The following is a 20,756-nucleotide window of genomic DNA, read 5'->3' as shown; positions in this document are numbered from 1 at the left end:
TAAGTACAATAATGCGCCTATTGTACATAAGTAAGCACTTCTTCTATTAACACGTCTTCGTCATCATCCCTGGGACGAAACGGATCCCTTTTAGGGCCAAGACTACTGACGACCATGGTGCATCTTTGAATTTATCAAAAATGTCTATTGACACGGTATACAAGTTCTGAATCTAGACAAAACCGTGTTCTCCCAAGGTCCTTCCTCTCAAACTCAGATTTTAGGTGTTCAGCGGTTTCCCTTAACTCTCAAGGGGTTCCAATTATGTTTATCAACATAAACCGCGACAATTGGAAATCTGGAACTTGTCATGGAAACGCGTGGGCATAGTTCATCATGTCCCTTCCTAATCAAGTAGTCATTTTAGTGAGCATTTCAACCTCGTTGCAAATGCGCTCCGTGGTCTAGAGCCACTTGACTTGGGTAAATAAAGTCCACAAGAACCTTCATTATATTCCGTATCTAGATCCCCATAGAGATACGTAGTGACCACATTAGTAAGCTGCATGTTCAGTTATTTGGAAACTACCAAACTGACAAGGTAGTGGAGTGCAATGACATCCATTACGAGAGAATATGTCTTCTCGTAGTCGATTCCAGGGCGTTGTGAGAAACCTTGCGCCATAAGGCGAGATTACCATCTCTTTTTCTCATCACGCTATCTAACGAAGACCTATTAATGTCAATAGGTTTTATGTTAGGAGGTGTTGGCATCTCAGACCCGAAATCTTTCCTATTCGTTAGTGAATCCAATTCAACCTGGATCGCATCTTTCCATTTAAGCCAATTTTCTCTACGTTGGCATTCTTCAACGGAGTAAGGTTCGATGTCATTGGTCTCAATAATTCCACGTCCTCATGTACACTAGTGTAGTTCGTAGAGATCTCTATATTCTCAGGAATTGGTTCTAACATTGAGGCGTCCCCCAACGATGTCTCTTGGACATAACTACAATCCAAAATATTCTCATGAGACGGATTTTGAGTATCAATGATCAATGGATCAAGCTGTGCCACACTCGCTCTCTTCTTAGGGCGAGAATCCATCTAACCTATGGGTCTCCTACTCTCTCTAGCGGAACCCATGGCCTATGACGCCATTATGCCACCTTTGTGGCGTCACCATACTACCATCCATGGTAGTGGTGCAGTACCCATCTTCTCTGGGTGGCACCATGTCCTCTTGTGGGGACATCAATCCTTGCAGGCATGTTTGCAGCAGGTATATGTGATCTCGTCACTTTTAGGGGATCAAGATGAGACATAGTGGGGACAGACCACGGCAATTCCTGTCGTTCCTGTTGAACATTGACGTTCTAATCTCCCCCTAACGACGGGAAGACTGTCTCATCAAAGTAACAATTCGCAAATCCAGCGAAATAGAGATCGCCTGTCAGGGGTTCTACATAGCGGACTTATAGTTGGAGACTCGTGTCCAACAAATATATATATGCATTCATTGCAATGACTCATGTTGATGCACTGTGGCGGCGCAATTGGCACATGAACTGCACACTCAAATATGCATAAATACGAGATATTAGACTCGAACCCAGTCACTAGCTGTAACGCAAATAAAAGTTGAGTGGCGGCTATGAGTTGTAGACGAATTAGCATAGCTGCATACGATATTGCATAACCCAAGCGGAAATATTGGTGCGCATTACCAATGTCCGGGCTACCATCGTAGTCGTTTAATGGTGGCTTTTCCGCTAGACCAATTGGATGTGTACATGGGAATATGATACTTGATATCAATACCCAATGATATGCAATATTCATCGAAAATTGTCGATGTAAACTCTCTAGCATTATCAAGTCAAATTGACTGAATGGGATGATCTGGATAGTGAGCCCGTAGCCATATGTTTTGTGCTAGGAGTGTAGTATAAGTAGCATTACGAGTGGATAATGGCACAACACGTGACCAGCGTGTTTGCGTATCAACCAACACCATAAAACATCTATACGATCCGCAAGTTGGTTGATCAAATCCACATAATTCCCTTAGATTCTTCGTGAGAATGGAATTATTTCCTCAATCTCCTTTGTATAGGATGGTCTCAATCCTAAATAACAGGCTTTACAGAACGAAATATGGGCTTTATAATCAACCAATGAAGGTTTTGGTTAAGCCATAATGTCACAATAGACTTAAGAAGTAGAGAGAGAAGTTTATGGCGTCAATGCCATGTATTTGCCGCAGAGGGTAGGCGGCGCAGGCCATGTATGGCCAGTCTTTGCACAATCATGGGGCCATGAGGCGCATGTGTAGCTCCTCGAACCAATTCTTGGTTCTTACTTTTCTTCGTTCTGAAAATGGATGTCCGTGTAAAGTCTTTAATACACGGATCATCATGTCAAAGCCTATATGTGTCAGAATCCCATAAGTCGTCTCTCATGACATGGTTGGATTCAATAACTCAAATAGAGCGACACATAAGTTTCTCTAATACTCGTTTAAGTCCGTAGTCATTAGAGGTGATGCAAAGGAACTCTGTCCATTCTCATAATGTGTTTCCACATGAAAACCATTGGCTCTTATATAATAAAGTCCGAATTAAGGTATGTCCAAGACATTAAGGAATCGACACTTTATTAATAACCAATGATTACATCAAAGTTTCTTAACCAAAGTCTAATCCAAAAATAAAAGTCAAACTTAGACAGATTGTAGTCACTCAATCCGTTCGGTGACTCCAATCAAATATGACCAGGGAAGTAGGAAGAGATGTCGGTGGAGCGAGGCTCTCTTAAGTACCACTAATCTCAATTACTTTCCTAGACATCATACTTAATTAGGTGAGCCAAGTGAGAAAGAGTTAAAACAAAATGTCATTTATTGATTTAAGGCATAACTGTCATTACATAATTCTTGGAAAAATAAAAGACTATTCGAAATAAAAATCTGCGGCATTTTGTCTTTATCGCCAGATTTAAAGTGTTTTTGAACTCGATGTCTTGATCATTGTGAGGCAGCTACCTTCTTAGGTACATTGCAAACTCAAGCCCATTGATCAGACATTCCATATTAGAAATAGATACCATGAAGAGGATTCTCCCTTGATTGAGGCGCATTGGCGCAATGTGCATGGTCCCTAGGACCTGAGGCGTTGGAAGATTATGACCATGACCAACGTTGGCTCTATGGTTTCCAACCCTTAGTTCCTCAAAATCACGGCTCTTACTGTGGCGTGATTGTCGCCTTTGGCGACTACCTTCATGAGCATTTCAATCATATGGATCATGATGTCTATGGCGACTTTCTCTAGCCATGGGACGATGCTCTGGATAGCAATCCTGAAGCCTATCCATTTCTCTTGTCACAAGCTCGTTGTATTGCCTTTCAGCAATTTCCATAGCTTCAATAAGCTTTTGAAAGCTTGTGATCCGTCTTGCATTTATATGAGTCCGAAATAAATCACAGGATCTCATAGCATAGGTAGGGAAGGTATTGAGGGTTTTCTCAATCAATTGTTCTTCTGTGATCGTCTTACCATAGAAGCGCATCATTCCTGTGATGCGGAGAGCTTCCGAATAAAATCGTATGACTGTATCAAAGTCAGAGAAGAGAAGATCATTCCATTCTACTTCTAAATTCGGAAGGATGGAGTCATGAACATTGCCATGACATTCATGAAGCGCTTGCCAAAGCTTTATGGCGCTATCCTCATTCATGAACTCAAACGGGAGGTCTCTATCCATATAACGCATCATTAGGGCAAGTGCCCTGGAATTGTCAATCTCAGTTTGAGGGTCTGGAGCAGTTCCTTCAAAACAAAGATCTTGGATTGTGTATAATAGATCACTGGAAATAAGATGGAGCTCAACGTCCTGAGTCCACAATATGTATCTTTTGCCTGCATAATCCAATGGAACAAAATCGAGTATGTTCGAGTTTGACATCCTGAAAAAGGGTGAAACAAGAACGAATTAGTTTCGGAGCTAAACTTCCACGAAAACTAATAATAATAAGATTTCCGAGCTATGCTACCAAGAAATCAATTTCCAAGAATAATTGGATTAGACCAAACAATGATGTTTTAATATGGTCACAATTTGATGCTTACGGACGCTCTTAGTCCAAGCATTATGAACACTCTTAGTTTATTGGTTACGAGCGCTCTTAGTTCGCTAAGCGTGAATCCCCACAATTCCGCTTATTAAATAATCGAACCCATGTTCGTATTATAAAAATCCTGCAGCAAATAAAGGAATTTAAAAGACAAGAAAGCAGAAACTTTAATTACAAAAGCTTACTTGATGATTTGAAGCTTTGCTTCACGAGTCTTTATACACGCGCGTGTTGATGCAGGCGTGTAGCTAAATTAGGATTGCCGGAATCTGGTCGGAAATTGACAGTTGGTGGGCTGCCCTTCTCCCTTCTCCCTTCCCCTTTTTTTTTTTTTTTTTTTTTTTTTTCTTTCAGCCCAAGCTTGCTTCCCCCCCCTTTTTTTTTTTCTTTTCTTCTTTTCTTTCTTTTCTTCTTCTGATGGGCCCAATCCTTCTCCCTCATTCTTCTACGCTTCTTCTTCTTCTTCTTCTTTCTGTTTTCTGTTTTTTTTTCTTTTTTTTTTTCATTTCGCTGGCAGTCGGAAGAGATGCAGCGGCAGGGATGGTGGTGCACGGGCTAGGCTTGCATGGGTTATAGGCTGCAGCGAGGGCTGCTGGTGTACGAGCGGCTGTGCAGCAGGAAGGTGCAGGGGAGCATGCGGCCATGCAGTAGGAAGCAGCGGGGGCTGCTGTGCAGGTCGGAAGTGCTGGGCTATTCGCGGCCTGGGCTGCTGGCGGCTTGGGCTGCTAGGAGGCTGCCACGGTGGACTGACGAGGACGCAGTGGAGGAAGGCGAACTGGAGAGGGAGGCCGATCGTGGATGATTTGGTGGCCGGAAGAAGGACTGGGCTGCGCTGTAGGTCGGAGCGGATGGGGCGCAGCAGTGCGCTGGGATCGATCGGCAGGATCGGGGTCAAGCTGAGGGCGGCTGGCTGAGAAGATGGCCTAGAGAAGACGGCGCCGATCCTTGGGGATGGACGAGGCCGGAAGAGAAGAATTTTTGTTTTTTGTTTTTTTTTTGTTTAGGGCGGCAGAAGAGAAAGAACAAGTCTACGTTTTTTTTTTCTTTTCGAAGCTAGGGCTAGAGACTCTTGCTGATAATGTGTTGTAGGAGAATGAAGTTGTGTATATTATTGATAATAGGAGCCCTTTAAATAGGGAGTTACAAAGTACCGAAAAAGGTAATAGAATCTGATTACAATTGAATACCTAGAACACATTCCTATTACAACTCTAAACCCTAGTTTGTAGAGGCACACATTATATCGATATCCTTCAACAGATATCAAAATGGTATAAGCAAATAAGCAAAGCTTTTCTGGAGCTTTACTAGGGGAAAGTACTTGCTCTACGCTTAAAAGGCAGAGTTTGAAGTTCAAGTACCTCATCATTTTTGTGTGACCAATTCCTATTCTCAATTTACTTTTATATGTTAAAGGAAAGAGTTTCTATTGGGATCTCCAAATTTGCTCACTTGACCTCATTCTATTTTGAATTATTAAATGACATATATAACCTACTATAAAATTACTACTCAGGATAATAATTATACCCCAAAAAAATATTATATTAATTTTCTCTAGACTTTTCAATTCAATAACATTAGATTGTATTCTTTATTATTTTCCTTATCTATTTTCATTTTCCAATTTCACTACATACTCATTAATGTATTCATATATATATATATATATATATATATATATATAATCAGAATTAAAATTGTGATTAAGATCATGTGAAATAAAAATGTATGATATACATATGGAACTCATATTGGTGAGGAAAAACAAAATAAATCATATTATGACCTAAATATAAGTCTATCCATTATATTTGTAAAAAAACAAAAAATGAGCTAGCAATTAAAAAATAATAATAATCATGAGATACAGAAAATAGAGAAAATAAAATAAACATTAAGAAAAAATTATTATTCTTTTCTTTTTTTGCATAGCTAAAAAAAAAAACCACAGAATAGTTCATATTATTTTCTTGTTTGATTTTCTTTTATTGAAAAAGAGATTTATGTTATCTAATTAAGGAATGAATATGTAATTGAGATTTATAAAATAATTAAATCATTGAAATGGCTAAGTTTTTTTATTTGGGTTAATTACATATAAGTGCATATTTCAATTTTTTTTCGGCACAAGGCCACAAACTAATTTTTTCCCTCATAAGGCCACTAGATTAAAAAGGGTGTTATATTTTAGATATAAAAACTAACATATTTATATAAATGCCATTAGAGTAAAAAGTCAACAATCATTCTCTCTCTCATCTCCGGCAAGGTCTCCAATCAACTCCGGTAGGTCTTCGGCAGACCTCCGGCCAACTCTGGCTACTACAAAAACTACTGTCACTAACACCAAAAGCTACTGTAGCTAGCAACAAATGCTACTCTGATAAGATTTTCGGCAACCTCCAGTGAGGTCACAAAAGCTACTATCACTAACAATAAAAGTTACTATCACTAGCAACAAAAGCTACGCTTGTGAGATTTCCGGTGAGGTCACAAAAGCTACTATCACCAGCAACAAAAGCTATTGTCACAAACAAAAACTACGCTGGTGAGATTTCCAACGAGATCACAAAAACTACTATCACCAACAACAAAAACCACTGTCACCAACAAAAAAAGCTACTGTCACTAGGAACAAAACCTACTCTTGTGAGATTTCCGGCAACCTCCGGTGAGGTCACAAAAAACTATTGTTCCCAGTAATAAAAGCTACTATGACCAACAAAAGCTACACTCCTCAAAATCAAAATCTACTATCCCCACCAACAAAAGCTACTGTTACAAATACCAAAAGCTACTATCATCAATAATAATAACTACTGTCATCAACACCAGAAAACTACTCTCACCAATAACAAAAACTACTCTCACCATCACCAAAAACTACTCTCATAAATGTCAAAAGCTATAACCAAGCAGAACAAAATCTAGTGACACAAATCTACCAACAGAGAACGCTAATCACTACATGTCCATAAATCAACCACAAAATCTAGTGACAAAAGCCAACAATGCATCAAATCAGGCATAGGGAACAAATGAGTTTCTACCTTTTCCAAAAACAGTAACAATACAAAATTAAAACCACAAATCTATACCAAAATCAAAAACTCAGCAAAATGAATGGCATTGAGGACAACTCGTCACCGGAAAGAAGCCGAACGAAATAGAATCAGGGACCGGTGCAGGAATCTCATTTTCAGATGCGAAGGACTGCGGCGTCAGCCACAATTCTCCCAGTTACACGCTCAATTTCGAGCCCGACACCACATGCGTCGACGACATCCTCCTCCGGTAGCGTCTGTCGGCCTTCGCCTCCTGGAGTTTGACCTCGCCGGAGAAGTCAACCACGAGCTGATGTATTCTGAACAACTTTCTAGAGGAAGATGAGGACAACCGGAGCTGGAGGTCACCGATAAGGAACAAAGCTGGAGGTCACCGAAGGCAAACAATCTGAAGGAGAAGCGTCACCGATCGATGCGTCGACAGATCTCCCGAGCTCAGATCTGCTTCGAATCGGCGCCGAGATTAGAGTAAACGTGGGAGAAAGAGGAGGAGATGGTGAAACGATGCTGTCTCGTTTCGCTCCGATCCGTAACAAAGCTTCTCTCCGTCGAGATCGTTCAGCCAGCGATGAGCAATAGTCGGTTGCAGCCAAGGGAAAGCTTCTCACGTCGTAGATGTTCTTCGTTGGTGACGCCATGGATGACAGCCACGGAGAGAGAGAAGGTTGAATCGCCGACGAGAGAGAGAAAAGAGAGAACGATGGGTTAGTTTTTTTTTTTTTTTTTGAAGAGAATGGATTGAATAGGATCTCAGGTTGGTTTTGACGTCTTGTTAAATGGAAGGGTAAATTTGTCAGAGACAAAATAATTTGATGGTGAAAGTGGCCTTAAGAAGACAAAAAGAGTTGTGTGGCCTGATGGCTAATTAGAGTTTCAAAATGACACTTGTATGTAATTTTCTATTTTATTTTAAAGATAATAGTTTGTTTGCAAATTATATGAATGAGGTTATTTGAGGAACTTTAGTGAGTAAATTTAGTACTTGCAAAGTTGATAGGAGGTGCAAAAAGCATAGGAGGTCAAGTGCGTAAATTTAGAGTTTCCAATAGAAAAACTCTAAAGGAAAAGCACATTATGTGTCTTCGTCAAAATGACTGACGGAGAGGGAATCAAGGAATTAACGATTATCATCAATCAACAAGGATTACAGATCAATCAGCATTTAATGTCATCATTGTAATTGATATTTCCGTTGTAATTCTCTCCCTATATAAAGAGATTATGAAATTAAATGAGTAAACCAATTCCAATTCTCAATTTACTTTTACATGTTATCAGCACGTTCAGAGCCAATAGCCAAGAGAAAAAAAACATAGTTTTCTAGTTTCTTTCAGTAAAAAACAAAAAAAACCAAAACCCTAAAAGAAAAAAAAAAAACTTTTTCTTCTTTTTTGCAGCCACCAAAAAAAAAAAAAAAATTTGTGCGCATCCAGCCCCATAAACCGGCCTCGACCCGCCTTAGCCTTCCTTTCAGGACCGCCTTCTTTTTCCTCAAGCACCGGAGATCGGATTGATCGCCATTCCAGATCAGTGCCAAGCCTGGCCTAGCTCACACAGTGTTATGACTCATTTTATTTACAATTGAAACGCAGCGTTTTATTTAATTGGTGTGCACCGTTTAGTCCTTGTGCTAGGAGTATGTTAGGTAGGGGTCATCACTGGTTGGTCGACATGTGTCCTAAACAGTTCTATATCTACTAGCTTTCTTGTAGAACAAATCTATGAATGAAAATCTGCATTTCTATTTTTTTAGTTTTCTCTAGAATTTCTCTCTGTTTCCTTTCACAATGTCATACCATTGGTTGGATCCCGGGGATCCTAACAATTGGTATCAGAGCCCATCGATTGGGCCGTTGGGGCAAGGGCCACCGGAGCTGTCTGTTGCGGTGGCGCAATATCGGGTTTCACCTGGTTTTGCTCCGACTAGAACGACGGTGTTGGATGGCAATTCTGCTCAAACTATTGGTACATACACTGGTTTTTCTCTCTATTCGCATTCGTATACACCACAGATTCCACCACAGCGATACTACCCACCATCACCGCCATCACAATCGTTCATCCAAAATCCTCAATTTCACACTCAGATTAGTAGTATGGTCGATTCCACCCACTCCTTTTCCCCAATCCATTCTCATATGACCCATTCCGTTTATTCACTACCACAAACCCCTAAGCACCGCTTTTACACCACTTCTTAGCCTCTGCAACATCTGAAAAATTTCCATTCACCATGTCAACATCCTTCAACTCCAGGTGAGGTCTATCACTATTACCCACCTACCCAGCCTTATTGCATCCCCACAAACCAGTTTGTTCCTCCACCGTCCACTCATGAGCAACCACGTCCTATTTCAGATCTAAAGCATGTGGAAACTCATGACCTTCAGCTTCGTCCAATTCCAATGGAACCTGATCGGGTTCGTGATTGGGAGGTCCCAATTGTTGATTCAGACTACTCCCCTTTCACACCTGAGACTACGGTCAAACTTAAGGGGCTCAGAAACCACCGTCACCACCACGAGGCTTCGGTGAATTACAAGTTCACAAAGAACACACAGATGCTAAGCTCTGTGAGTTGCAAAAATATTTGAAGAGTTCGATGGATACCTTCATATCTGAATTCAAGGAAGAGCTACGTTTGTTAAGGGGTTCGTCGAAATCTCCGGCAAGCTGAGTTGATACTCCACTGAAGCTTGGCTCTCCACCGTCATCAACACCTAAATTAATTCCAGCTACAACGGAGTCTTCGTCATCACTTATCCCTACGACCCACTATACTCCCACATAAGCCCCTGATGGTTCATCTTTGCGTCCGTCAATCGACTTCAACGGCGACAGCGACTCTGAAACCAAAGAGAGTATTGCTCCGAATCTGAACACCAATGAAGAATACGCTTGTCGGTATGAGGATCTGAAGAAGCGAGGCCTGGTAGACAAACACTCAGGTTCTGATTCGTCCTCGGAGGATGACGACGACATCGTAGTTTTTCCAGCCAACTCCAAGAAGCAAAATTTGGAATTCTTTGAAGCTAAAATCAAGGTAAAAGAGTTATTTGATTCTGTTGCATTGGCAGCTCTTCTGAAAGTAGCAACCAGCAGTGACGCTGTATTAGATGGTAGCAAATTGGAGTATCAAGTACCACCACTTGTCCCTTATGTTATTCCTCAGATGCATGCTAATTTTGTTAACCCCAATTTTCAGCCGATTTCATCAGTGCTAATCAACTATGCCTTACCTAAGTGTTTTAGGTATGAAAAGGGTATTGGTATAGGTTCCGTGGTGAATGTTTTTAATGCATTGTGTGTAAGGCTTAAGCATTACATTGAGGGTTCAAAGAAGATTAGCTACCACGTACTGCAACTATGCTTCTTTGGATTTGATAAGAAGGTTCATGATAAAGGTAGTACTCTCTTAACAAATGAACTTTTTATGGAGTACTTTGCAGGGACAATGGCATCAGTGATTAGTCTTAGAAATGGATGTTTCGATTTGCACAATGATCATGGGCGTATCTCTAGTGGCATTGAATGTAATAGTTTTGTGATTAGTAAAATTGATGGACGCGTAGTTGTTCTTTACTGGAACATGGATGAAGAAGATGATATGGAAGAGATTGGATTGACCTCCATGAAGATTAAATTTAGAAGTTCTTTCAAGCTTGAGTTGTGGGATTCTTGTGATGTAATTGCACTAAACTCCTCAGCACGACAGATGTGGTTGGTTGGTTATCCAGATACGGTAAGGGTTTTCATGAAGAAGCAAATTCAGTTCTTGGGTAGCCAGAAGAAGGTTCAAGGTGTGAAAAAATCTGCCACAGAAGCTCCGGGTGTTGATGTTGTTAGGCATTTCTTGACAAAGAGTGTTGATGGCACTGCTCTGATGGACGCTATTTTGGGTGCAATGTATGATCAATCAAAGGCTTATGGTCATGATACTGTTATGGTTGGAAGGATGGCAAGGGAGGATCCAAAGGGGAATCTTCTGTAGTGGTGGTTTGAGAAGCTGAAGAGTGCAATTGTTCAGCTTGGTGATGTAACAAATGGGTTGTTTGCCTTGTTGGCTGTCAAAGAAGTATATCATGGTACTGCCGTAATGTTTGATGTTGCACATGTCATCAATTTTGACTTTTCAAAAAGCATAGATGATTATGTTCACAAGATTGGTCCTACTGGTATGGTAGTAGAGTTGATAAAGGAATCAAAGCAGGAGGTTCCTAATTGGCTTATTCATTATGCTCAACAATCATTGTACTCCAAAGCCAAGTTATATATGTCTCTTGAAGCACAGAATGGAGTTCCCTTGCATGCCACATAATGAGATAGATATCTTTTCTATCTGGATCATTAAGGCATTGCCAGGTTTCAAAGAAGGTGCGATACTACTTTTGCTTGAATTGATTACGATTTGGATAACATATACAGTTGGCAACAAATTCTTGGGAGTAGTGGCAAACATTGATACGTCCTGCTCATGTAATCAAATCTTTGAAGCTGCTCTTGAGCATCTTGTTTTAGCTAGCAGGGTTGTGGTGGCAAATGGCCAGGAAGTGGAGGTAAACTCTGTTGACAGCAAAAATGGAGACACATACTTACCCTTGTCCGGGTATGATGAGGCTATTTTTGCTTATGAGAAGGCGTTAAATTGGTTTAAGACCACTAAAGGAGAGAATCATCCATCTGTTGGTTCAGTTTTCATCCGTCTGGCAGATTTGTATAACAGGACAGGTAAAGTTATGGAATCAATATCATACTGTGAGAATGCTCTTCGAGGACATAGCGTCAATTACTTGAAGGTTGTGGCATCTGTGGTGATTGGATTTACTGTTTTGGTTACTTGGCATTTGATTAAGGGTGTTAAAGAGGACTCGAAAGTTGAGGACAAGCTGCAGCATGTTAGGAGTTGGTTCTAAAAGTGAAACTTGAGGTCAAGTTTCTGTTTAAGGGGGAAGAAATGTTATGAGTCATTTTATTTACAATTGAAACGCAGCGTTTTGTTTAATTTAGTCCTTGTGCTGGGAGTATGTTAGGTAGGGGTCATCACTGGTTGGTTGACACGTGTCCTAAACAGTTCTATATCTACTAGCTTTCTTGTAGAACATATCTATGAATGAAAATCTGCGTTTCTATTTTCTTAGTTTTGTCTAGAATTTCTCTCTGTTTCCTTTCACAATGTCATACCATTGGTTGGATCCTGGGGATCCTAACACACAGACGCTCGCCTCTGCCCAGCAGCCTCCTGCCCTACATCACTGGAGCACGCACGGCCCAGCAAGCACCATACCCGTCCCGGAGAAGACTCAGTCGAACCCGACCTCTGCCTTCGTCCTGATCGACGGCGCGGCCTCCCTCTCTCGTGCGTCTCCCTCGCAACCCGCTCTCACCCAGCACACTAGGTCGCGTGCTGCAGCACTGCCCAGTCTCCACCCCAGCTCGATGCAGCAGCCAACCAGAAAGAACAAAAAACCAGAAAACCAGAATAGAAGAGAAAGAAACAAAAAAAAAAGAAGAAGAAGAGAGAGAAGAAAAAACAGAGAAGAAAAGAAAACAAAGAGACAAGAGAAAAGTGGGACCCGACCCAGAAAAAAGAAAAAAGAAAAAAAAGGTGACCCGACCCAAAGTAACGACCCGGCCCAACAGACAGAAAAAACAAAAAAACAAAAAAACAAGCCTTGCGGCCCAGAAAGAAAAAAAGGGGAAAAAAAAGAAGAAAAAAAAGAAAAAGAACAAAGCCCACTGTTGAAAAGAAAGAAGCGGCCCTGTTCTTCTCAAGCCCAAAAACATCGCTACACAAGCCTGCATCAACACGCGTGTGCCCTAGGATTGTTTTATTTTCTTGAAACCAAGTATGTTCTCTTTTATTTTATTTTCATACTATTGTATATTTAATTATTTATAATTAGAACTTTTGAGCATGTTTAGTTAGATAATTTTTTTATCATTTTAAGCATGTCTTGTTATTTATGTTTTACATAATTATGTTTAAGCATGTTTTAATTATGCTATGGTTTATACTTTATTTTGAACATGCCCTATATAGTTTGTTATATATTATTTATGCAATTGTGAGCATGTTTTGTGAATTTTATTTACGCTTATATAATTATTCCTAAGCATGTCTTTATATTATGCTATTGTTTATATTTTATTTTTACGCATGATATATGTAGCATATATTTTGTTGTATATTGCAATTTTAAGCATGCCACGTAATTTATTTTTATATATGCTATGTTTTATTCATTATTAAACGTGCTATAGTTGTTCCTTAATTATTTAGTATGCTATCTATAAATTGAGCTTTGCCATGATAATGAAAATTCATGCGCATTATAAATCCATACTTACAGTGATAAAGCATTTTCACATAGCATCAAAAAAAAATGTGTGACCATTAGGAATCTTGGTCTTGAAGTCTAATTCATATTTTTGGAAAATAATTCACCTGGATGTCTTTATGACTGCATAATTTATTTCTTCTCTCTTGTTTATGTAGATGGCTGATCCAACACGACATGAATTTGACATTTTGGACTCAGAAGGACTTGAGTACCACCATTGGGTTTCCGATGTAGAAACTACATTTGTGGTAAAAGACTACACTGCCACCATCAAAACTCCCACTAACCCCAAAGACGATGGATCGTCTGGCAAGGTGAAAGCAAATGCCTTAATGTTTCTGAGGCGACATATTGATCCTAGCCTACGCTGGGAGTACCTTCAGTTGAAGACACCCAAAGAACTGTGGGATGCCCTTAAGGGATGTTTTGGGAACATTCATGACACCTTGTTCCTAGAACTGACCGTTCAGTGGAATGAAATCCGCTTGCTTGACTATAAAAGAGTCAATGACTTCAACAAGGACATGTTGCGCCTAAAGGCACGTCTAAATTTTTGTGGAAAGGAACTCACAGAAGATGATATGATCCAGAAGACTCTTTCTACTTTTCCTACTTCAGCACTTATACTAGCGAACCAATATAGGCTGGAGTATGACAAGAAAAGAATCACAACCTTCAATAAGCTAATTAACCTACTGTCAGTGGCTGAGAGACATAATGAGGTTCTTTTAAACAACAATCCCAGGCCTGTTGGGATAAAGAAAATTCCCGAGGCTAATTATGGCAAAGTGAAAGGTGGAAAGAACCCCAATACAAAGGGGGTTGGATGTGTTGATCCCTACCCACATGGAAACAATGCACCACGTGGCAAGGGACATGGGGGTCGTGGTATGGGCCGTGGAGGCCCTCCCAATGTATGGCGCAGAGATGGTGGTGCTGGCCCTAGTGGTCATGGAAACAAGGTGCAAAGGGTACCTAAGAACCCTTCAGTCAAACAGGAAAGAGTTGGCAATGAACCATGCTATAGGTGTGGAGTCATTGGGCATTGGTACAAGAACTGCCAAGCAAGCAACAGAGTAGCAACCAATTACAAGAGGTATATGGAGTCTAAAGAACAAGAGGCTCACTAAATGGAAGAAGGAGGCCATGACCCAGACGTCAACCTCACAATTGTACACTTTAATGGCAAGAAGGAACTTGCTCAGTCAACCGATACCCCAGATTTTGACTGATCTGGTTTATTTATTTTATTTTCCAAAAACAGTTGTGAAGACACAATGCCTCATTTTTAATTAGACTATTACTTGGTCTTAAAGTTTATTTCAATAACGGTTTGATGAATTAGATTTCTGAACAAGACCTTGATTCGATTATCGTTGGCTTATTAATAAATTTCAGATTTTATTCTAAAGCATTGAATTTATTCAATTTTTATTTACTACACATATTTACATGGTTAGAAATAGCACTATAAACATGTAAAGCAATCCATCTAGAAAAAAAATTATTAGAATGAAAAGATTATCATTCTACTAAAATAGAAATACTCTAAAGAATATGAGATATATTTTCTAAATTAATTAATAATACCTCCCATTTATTTGTAGGAATGAATCGAGGAGAACTTGAGTGCTTAGTTGATAGTGAGACTACCCAGACCAAATTAAGGAATAGGCAATTATTCATTGAATTAATCGCCTATAATTCCTCTGTGACTACGATGATTGGATCATCACAAGTAATAAAAGGGAGAGGAACTGCCAAATTTTTGTTGCCTAATGGCACAACATTTATAGTTACAGACGCTCTATATGCACCAAGAGCTAATCGAACCTTGTTAAGTTTCAAAGATATTCGTGCCAACAGTTATCATGTAGAAATACACTGTGAAAATGGAACTGAATACCTTTATATTACCTCTAATGAATGTGGAAGCAAACACATTTTAGAGAAACTTATGAGTCAATTTGGTAGACTGTACCTCACTAAGATTCGGATAATTGAATCCCATGCTGTCACGAATAATGAAATGTTGGGACATTGACTTATACAGACTTTGGCATGACCGCCTAGGGCACCCCGGCCTTGACATGATGATCTGTATTTTAAAGAACTCATATGGACATCCCTTCTTTCGAGTGAAAAATAAAATGGGAGAAAAATCCGCCACAATATAAGGTGTCGGTCCTAGTACTACTCAAATGCAACCATTGCCTTCTGAAGGACCAGAAGCACGACCTCCCTCTCATTATGCCTCATTGACTATTTCAAAGGCACATCACTAGTTTTGCAAAGCCAGCTCTTTAGCAAAAACAGGATCGAGACCTTCCTATGCTAAAGACACAAAACAAAACATTCCATTCTTACAAAGGATACAAGGAGATATCTGTGGACCTATCCATCCAGAATACGGACCATTCAAGTACTTTATGGTTCTGGTGGACGCTTCGACGTGCTGATCACATGTCGCTTTATTGTCCATAAGAAATGCTGCATTTGCAAAACTCCTAGTACATATTGTACGTTTAAGGGCTCACCACCTTGATCACCCTATCAAGTCTATAAGGCTTGATAACGCTAGAAAGTTTACATCAAAAGCATTTGATGATTATTGCATGTCTATTGGGATTGATGTAGAGCATCCTATACCCCATTTGCATCACAAAATGGTCTCACAGAAGCCACCATCAAAAGGCTACAGATAGTGGCTAGGGCATTGGTTATGCGCACCAACCTGCATATATCTGGGGTTATGCAATATTGCACGTAGCTTTACTTATTCGTGTCAGACCCACTACTAGCCAACTATTTTTTGCGTACCAGTTGGTATCTGGATATGAGCCTGACATTTCACACTTACGCATATTTGGTTGCGCAGTATATGTGCCTATTGCGCCCCCATAGCGAACCAAAATGGGTCATCAGAGATGATTAAATATTTATGTTGGATACGAATCTCCAACGATTATCAGCTATTTGGAACCCTTGACAGGCGATCTCTTTACCGCTAGATTTGCGGATTGTCATTTCGATGAGATAGTCTTCCCATCGTTAGGGGGAGATAGGAAAAAGGATTTTCCAAAGGAACGACAAGAATTGTCGTGGTTTGTCCCCACTCTGTCTCATTTTGATCCCCTCACTTCACAATGTGAAAGTGAAGTGAAAAGAATAATCGATCTTCAGAACGTAGTAGATTCGATGCCTGATGCGTTTACTAATATCGCAAAAGTGACGAGATCACATATACCAGCTGTAAATGTGCCTGCAAGGTTAGAAGTCCCCAACAAGGGGCATGGCGCCGCAGATAGAAGCGATGCAACTACACTTAGTGGAGGTGTGGTTGAGGCTGTGGCTCCCCATAGGAAGAGAGAGAGGCCACTTGCTTCGATTGACACTCACCCAAGGAAGAAGAGGGCGAGTAAGGCACAAACCGATGCATTAGTCATCAATGTAGAGAATCCATCTCATGAGATTGTCTCTGATTATAGTTATATCCATAAATCAATACTAGAGGACACTCCGATGTTTGAAATGCTTCTAGAGAACAAAGAAATCTCAATAGATTATGAGAGTGTGTATGAGTTGATGGAAAGATCTTCCATACACATTGATGACGTATTTGCATGTACTGTTGCTCAAGAAATCATAGAGCACGATGACATCAGACCACGCTCTGTTGTAGAATGTCAACAAAGAGCAGATTGTCCTAAATGGAAAGAAGCAATCCAGGCATAATTAGATTCTCTGAAAAAGAGATATGTATTTGGTCTGGTAGTGCTAACCCCACCAAGTGTAAAGCCTGTAGGACATAAATGGGTCTTTGTCAGATAACATAATGAGAAGAATGAAGTCTTGAGGTACAAGGCTCGCCTTGTGGCGCAAGGTTTCTCACAACGCCTTGGAATTGACTACGAGGAGACATACTCTCCCGTAATAGACGTTATAATGTTCCGCTACTTAGTTAGCTTGGTAGTTTCCGAAGGACTGGAAATGCAGCTCATGGATGTAGTTACTGCATATCTCTATGGGGATCTTAATTCAGAGATATATATGAAAGTGTCTGATGGCCTTACATTACCCAAGTCAAGTGACTCTAAACCACGGAGTGCGTTTGCAATTAGGTTGAAACGCTCACTTTACAGATTGAAACAATCCGGGCAGATGTGGTATACCCGTCTAAGTGACTACTTGATTGGGAAGGGATTTAAGAACGATGAATTTTGTCCCTGCGTATTCATAAAGAAAACAAGTTCCAGATTTGCAATTGTAGCTATATATGTCGATGATATGAACATAATAGGTACTCTTGATGAAATAAGAGAAATCGTGAGCTACTTGAAATCCAAATTTGAGATGAAGGATCTTGGGAAAACTCAATTCTGTTTTGGCCTTGAACTAGAACACCGAGTTTGTGGAATACTAGTCCACCAGTCTGCGTATGTCCAAAAGATGTTCAGGCGATTTAACATGGACAAAGCACATCCTGCTAGCACTCCCATGATCAGTCGAAGTTTGGATACAAAGAAAGATCCATTTCGTCCAAAGGAAGATGACGAAGAGGTGTTGGGATCTGAAATTCCCTATCTAAGTGCCCAATGTACTCGACCAGACATTGCATTCTCAGTGAACTTGTTAGCTAGATTTAGCTCTGTGTCAACACAACATTATTGGAATGGTATCAAGAACATTTTTTGATACCTAAAAGGAACCATTGACTTGAGACTGTTCTTTCCCTACAGAGAGACAAGAGGGACCGCATATGGAATTGCAATCCCTAAAGGAAATGTTGATGGCGAAAGCGCCATTCACTATACGGAAACCCCAAATGATGTTTTGGTTGGTTTAGCTGATGATGGGTACCTCTCTGACCCACATAAAGGTTGTTCCCAAACTGGTTATGTATTTACCATTGGGAACACGGCGATATCTTGGAGATCAACTAAGCAAACCCTTGTGGCTACCTCCTCGAACCACTCAGAGATCATTGCTCTACATGAGGCTGTTCGTGAATGTGTATGGTTAAGAGCTATCATTACACATATTCGAGTGACTAGTGGTTTCAGTTCTACCACTGATGAGCCTACTTGTATTTATGAACATAATGCAGCTTGCATCGAACAGATGAAGCTAGAATATATCAAGGGTGATAATACAAAACACATATCGCCAAAATTTTTTGTACAATAAGCAAGAACATGCCCTCCTCAAGATTCAAGTGAATCAAGTAAGGTCTGAGGAGAATGTGGTAGACTTGTTCACCAAATCATTGCCTAAGGCCATATTTGAGAAACATGTAAAAAACATAGGAATGCAAAGATTTTCCAAGCTCCCTTGATTAATGGAAGGATCAGGGGGAGGTGTAGATGTTAGGGGGAGTCTAACACACACATGTCATCCTCAAATGTAAAATGTGCGTTGTGCTCTTTTCCTTCGACCAAGGTGTATTTTTTTTGTCCCACAGGGTTTTTATTGTTACTTGGCAAGGTTTTTAGTGAGGCAACAACTCATGCACCATTTCGCCTTTGACTTGGCACAAGGGGGAGTGTTAAAGGAAAAACACATTATGTGCCTTGGTCAAAGTGATTGACAAAGAGGGAATCAAGGAATTAGCGATTACCATCAATCAGCAAGAATTACCGATCAATCAGCATTTAATGTCATCATTGTAATTGATGTTTCCGTTGTAATTCTCTTCCTATATAAAGGGACTATGAAATGAAATGAGCAGACCAATTCCATTTTACTTTTACAACCATTCCCAAGCAAAATGAAAGACTTGCATCCTTTTTTGAAGTAGTGAGGAATATACAGGGAAATTACAGTCACTCCTTCTTTCTACTTTCTTCTGGTTGACGTTATCATTTATCCATTTTCTCCCGCTGAATGAAGACCACATATCATGGGTGTTGTTTTTTTTTGGGTTAACTACAAAGCACTCCCAGACAATAAGATTTTTGACAACAAAGTCCACAACCTTTTCCCTTATACAATTAAGGACACTCACTATTCTCTTTTTATCCTTTTACTTTCTTCACAGTATCAGCTTCTACACAGTATCAGCTTCTATTGTACTGTCCTAGACTAAACACAGTATCAACCTAAGGACTAGCCTTCAACATGCCACAATTTCACCTAGCGACTTCCTGTCTAAACGGCTACTAACAGGGCGGAATCACTGCTGCCTTAGTATGGTAAATGGTTCAGTCTAAATAGCAAAACAGAAAGACTGCTACTGCTTACTGACTGCTACTGTTGCCAAAACATAAATGCAAAAACAGTAAAGTATTTTTGTGACAGGGTACTGGGCACAAACTGAATTTATTTATTTAAACATAAATACAGATACAGAACCCAGAGCCTCACTCTTGGGCAAACAGCTAGAAGCTGTTTAGCTACTCATAATTGATTTGCAACTACTTACTTGTAATAGAAAGCACACTTCATAGACTGACTGCTACTGCTTCTTAGCTATAACTATGAACTGATCTTAGAGATTTTCGAATATAGAACTGATGTTTTTCTCTCTTCGACCCCCCTTCTAAGAGAAACTAAAGCTCCTTATATAGGGAGCGGAACTCAAATTACAAATCAAAACAACAAAATGTACAGGACGACTCCGTGATTTTCTGCTTTCCTTAGTGCTCCTGCTGGTGGAGGTCGGCCGGGGAAAAAGCAGATTCCTTTGGTGAAATGTTTTTCACCTGCTTTTTTGAAAAGCAAAAGTCACTTTTGAGAAAATACAAAAGAACTTTCGGTGTTTTCTACACCTGCTGCTTCACATGTTCTCGTCGGTTTCTGAATTATGACCAAGGACAAACGAGTCGTTATCTGCCTGGGCCATCCTTACTGTTGTTGCATTATCTTCGACATCTGTATCAACATACATCTTGTAGTGGTTGTCAGTTTCAAGTTTCTCCACCGATCGCAAGCATGCCAGTGTCGAATCTATCTCCTTTCTGGTAAGAGATAGGAATAAGTCACTGCTGACTACGTCAGGATGATCGTAAGCAGTGATGATAATTTTTTCTCCTGCTGCCAGGAAGGTGTTGTTGACATCTTCAGAGATGATCTTCTTGATATATTCTAGAGTCATGGCCTTCATCCACGGGATGCTTGAGTTTGGCTGGCCATTGTACCCTACACAGGCTGGTTGAAGATATTTCCTTTGAATAATTCTTACATAATGATAAGGAGGAATATATTCAACTTCACCGTTTGCCTTTTGGATCCATTCTGGAGGAGTGGATCTGAACTTTAGTCGAAGCATACAGTC

The sequence above is a fragment of the Rosa chinensis genome, chromosome 5 (assembly GCF_002994745.2).
Source record: "Rosa chinensis cultivar Old Blush chromosome 5, RchiOBHm-V2, whole genome shotgun sequence".
NCBI classification, from domain to species: Eukaryota; Viridiplantae; Streptophyta; class Magnoliopsida; order Rosales; family Rosaceae; genus Rosa; species Rosa chinensis.
Note: the sequence above shows the minus strand (reverse complement) of the source record.